Raw genomic sequence first — 4,758 nt, 5'->3', positions numbered from 1 at the left:
TATATATATATGTGTGTGTGTATGTGTGTGTGTGTGTGTGTGTGTGTGTGTGTTTGTTTGTTTGTTTGCTTAAGATCGTAAAAATTGCTTTGGCAAATCTCGCATAGGATCTGTTAGGAAGCGACTGAAAGACTACACTTTGCTGAAAAAGGCGCATTGGGTTTTTAAAAATGCCTAAAGAAATAATTTGTTAGGCTCATCATCATTCAGTGCCAGATCTGCGACAGACATCGGCGATCATGATTCTCCATTCACTCCTTTGCTCGGATGCTATTAAGAAAGCTATGTTCCCCTGATCTTTCCCCGTTACCCTATGATTAGGTTCCCTAAGTAGGTTGCTCTGGACCTACTCCTACTTTGTTTGCCTTTTAATTTTGCCAGTGAGAGCTAGATGTTCAAGACCTTTATGTCCATTCAGGTGTCCCCAAAACTGCATTTGTCGTTTCCTGATTGTTTTTAATAGTGTGCGTTCCACGTGGGCTTTATCAAGCACTACCTCATTTGATTTCTTTTTCTTCCACGATATTCTCAGCAGTCTACTAAGAAACCATCTTACTGTTGCTTCTATTTTATTTTCACTGTCTTTATTGATCATCCAGCATTCATAGCCGTATAGAAGCTTTGACCATATATAGCATTTCAGAACTTTCATTCTGGTAGTCATAGAGATGTTTCTATTTTTCAGACTGGGCTTATTTCTGGGGGAACTTCTTCGTTTTATTTCTGTGGAACATTTGGCATCAGATGTTTATATATATATATATATATCTCCTAGATATTTAAACTGTTGGACTTGTTTGATCTTTTCACCTTTGCTAAAGAGATTACCAATAGGATTTGCTACTTTAAAAAATGTTATCATGCATTCAGTTTTCTTTACATTCAACAATAATCCTTTACGTTCACTTTCTGTTACCACAGCATCTAGAAGCGATTGAAGGTCCTTTTTTTCCATTCTTCTATTAAAACGGTGTCATCGGCATATCTGATGTTATTAATATTTTCGCCCTTCACTTTTCTATGTTTCTAAGGATAGTTTCACTGTACATGTTAAAGAAATCTGGTGACATAACACATCCTTGCCTGACTCCTCTTCTAATCTGCTTGAATTTAATGTATTCTCCATTAATTCGTACCGCACCGTTTTGATTCTAGTACAAATTCCTGCTAATTCTTAGATCTTTTCTATCTATGTCTAGCTTTTCCAGTATCTTAAATAGCTCTTCTTGGCTAACTTTATCGTACGCCTTTAAATAACCAATGAAGCATAAATACAAATCTTTTTGTGCTTCAATACATCTTTCCATCAACATTGTTACGGTGAATATAGCACTTCTGGAGCCCTTGTCGGGAACGAAGCCGAATGGTGTTGTAGATATTTCGATGGTCTCAGAATTTTTTCAGAATCTTCCCATTAGTACTTGCAGCAATACTTTTGTAAAATGACTCATAAGGCTAATTGTTCTAGGCATGTCACACTCAGTGGTACCTGGTGTTTTACGTAAAGCTATAAAAACTGACTTCATCATCATATTTTTTGGGACTCACCGCTGTCATAAATAGAATTTATGGGCTTTGTTGTTATTTCAGTGCCTAGTTCTTCAAGCGCGACAATCACTTCAACTGAAATATTATATGGCCCTGTGGCTTTTCCTTGTTTCATTTTCCTAATGGCAGCTTGTACTTCTGCTTTCAGTATTGTTGGTCCGTTTATTTCATTCTTTATTACCAGTTTTTCTCCTCTATTATCTTTGAAAAGTTTTTCTATGTTTTCTGACTATCTGTTTAGGACAGCCCCATTGTCCATTAAAAATATTTCCCCCTTTTGATCTTACACATCTTGTATTTGAGCATCCTTTCATCCCACTTACTTCTTTGATTTTGGAATGCCTATATTTGCTGTCTTTGTTTTGGCTCTTCTCTATTTGTTGACACTGACCATATGTTCCTTTTGCTTCTTTGCATTTTTTCTTTGTTTCTCTATTTAACATGTCGTACTTTTCCACATTTGATTTTGCCTCCCTTCTCTCTTCCATTAGTTTTAATATGTCCAGGGTAATTCATTTTATATTTGCTCTTTTAGCTTTGGGGGGGGGGGGGTAATTTTCTTCCTCAGCTTTCACTAATGAGTTTTTTATTTTCTTCCGATTTAGTAATGTTTTCCAGAACTTGAACTTTATTTCTTACATCTATGGAGAAACGTTCTTTTAGTTCTAGATTTGTCTTTCAGAGATCCGTGTCTAATTTGGTTGGTACTTTGACTCTGAACCACAAAGATGTCCAAAGTCTCACCTGCATTTTACACTTGACTGGTACATGGTCACTATCACAGTGTGCTACTGGCAGTGATTTAGATGATTTAATTGAATTTTGAACGTTTCTGAATAAATATGAAGTCTATTTGGTTTCTACTTCTACCGCCAGGACTCTTCCAAGTGTATCGTCTTCTTGGTTGATTTTCATACCAGGTGTTTGAGATCATGAAATTATTTTCCCTGCACCATTCTATCAGTCGTTCCCCGCGTTCATTCTCTTTATCCAGTCCCTATGACCCAACTATATCTTCTATACGTGTACTTCCTACTTTGGCATTAAATGACTACCTTTGCATCTTGTAATTTTAACTGTTTCATTGCCTTATCAAGGTCTTCATAAAATGTCTCAGTTTCCTCTTTGCCATGCTCTGATGTTGGTGCATAAATCTGGATGACACCTATGTCAAAAGAATTTCCCTCTAATTTAGCCTCCATGACTCTATCTGACACTCCCCAAAAACCGTTGCTGCTCTTTGCTGTTCGCTTTGTCAAATAAAATTCCGACTCCTCTTACATAGGGTTTTCCACCTGAATATACACTTGTTTTGGATCCTCTTTTAATCAAGCCTGCCCTCTCCCATCTAACTTCTGAAAGGCCTAACATATTTAGCTTCATCCTATCAATTTTTCTGCTTTATATTATCTAATGTGCCTTTCGGAAGCATTGTTCTTATAGTTCATGTGGCTATTGTAAGTTGTTTAATTCTAGTTTTGCAGCCAGAAGCTGGATGACAATCGGGCGCCACCTGCTGCCCGAGGCGGTCCCAACCGAGCAGGGAGCTCAGAGCTGGATCATGGACCCTCTTGACGCTGTTATCTAAGAAATCAATTTTCTTTTTCTCTTACATGATTATTCTTGGGATGTAACAGCAGTGGTTTCCCGTTGCCTACTGCCGGTTTGTGTAGTTTTCTCTCCTAGCCTTTGACATCCACTGATAACCCACAAGACAGTGGGTGTTTTGGAAGGATATATGGCGCCACCCGTAGCTAAGATGGTCCCTTCTTCGTGTGTGTGAGGTATTTATTTAAGCACCTGTGCCACCAGGGTTCTCCTCTACTTTCCACGACCATCTCCCATTTGGTTCGCGACTGCTTAGCAGCTAACCTCCATGTCTGGAGGCCTTTCCCCTATCCACCACCTGGGGACGCACTGGGTTGGGTATAATGAGGACTCAATATTAAATCTTAGTACTTCCTATGTTTGATATTTACAAAAGAGATGTCAATGTTCGTGGATGGAGCAAAAGCTACCATTTTTGGCACGACCGAATTCAAACAAATTCGACTTGGACTGTAAAATCAGTCGCATTTGTTCTTTTTTTTTTAAGGTAGGAAGTCGAATCGGTCGCATTGTGCTAAAATTGTAGCTTTAAGCCCACCCATAAAGAAACATCTGGCTGGCCTTGGCTCAGTTTCAGCTGCTTAATGTAAGACTCCGACAATCGCCATTTTGAAGAGTGAAGTATGACCAAAGAGGTTAAAAATACAACTATTTAAAATTCCTTTGCGTGTGACTGAGTCTTACAAACTGAGCGTTTGATTTGATAAAACCAGTTCGCTACTTCAGAATTATCAAGTTCTATCTGCTCAGTAGGCTTACCTAGTTTTGAGAAATTCGACGTAAAATTTTCCCAATATGTCAAACTTTTTCTAATGCGATTCTTTGAATATTTTGATAACGACTACGAATAACCTTACCTTTTTGATAGAACAGATAGAGCATTAAAACTGGTTTCGGATCTCATGGTCTCAGTAACTAAAAACGGCAAAACATGTCAGATAGAACTTGATAGTGAATTGTCAGTGTGCAGTGGGTATAACCATACGTGACATTAACTCATCAATCAGTGACCACTCTCACCTCCAGCTGCGTCAGCGACGCGTCCATCTTCTCGATCATGGGGATTTTCCCGATCATTTTCACCACTTTCGCCTCTTTCGCTTTCTGGCCCGTCTCCTCCTCAAACTGTTTAAGAGCTTCCTTTATGGGCATTCCTTTGGACATCTTTGTGGTTCACACACGTCTCTGGAACCTGCAGGGTAAGCCGTGAAACATCGGAGCTCGCTGAGACATTGTAAAACGTTGTAGAGAATAATACAAGTGCGAGCAAAAATAGTAAGCTATAAGAGGTTCACTCTCAACAACAACAACAACAACAACAACAACAACAACAACAACAACAACAGCAGCAGCAGCAACAGCAACAACAACAGCAGCAGCAACAACAACAACAACAACAACAGCAGCAACAAAATAAAATTAAAACTAAAATTAAAGATAAAAAAAATAAATTAAATGTTACCTCGAAAATCAGCACTAAGATTTTACATGTATTTATTTTATTTCTGCACAGGCGCTGATAAAAACTTTGTGCTTTTTTTCTATAAAGTACAAATTCTTCCAGATCAATCTTTGCTGTTGTTCTTTGTATTCACCTGCCAG

This window comes from Aplysia californica, unplaced genomic scaffold (assembly GCF_000002075.1).
Source record: "Aplysia californica isolate F4 #8 unplaced genomic scaffold, AplCal3.0 scaffold00133, whole genome shotgun sequence".
NCBI classification, from domain to species: domain Eukaryota; kingdom Metazoa; phylum Mollusca; class Gastropoda; order Aplysiida; family Aplysiidae; genus Aplysia; species Aplysia californica.
This window is presented reverse-complemented; position numbering follows the sequence as displayed.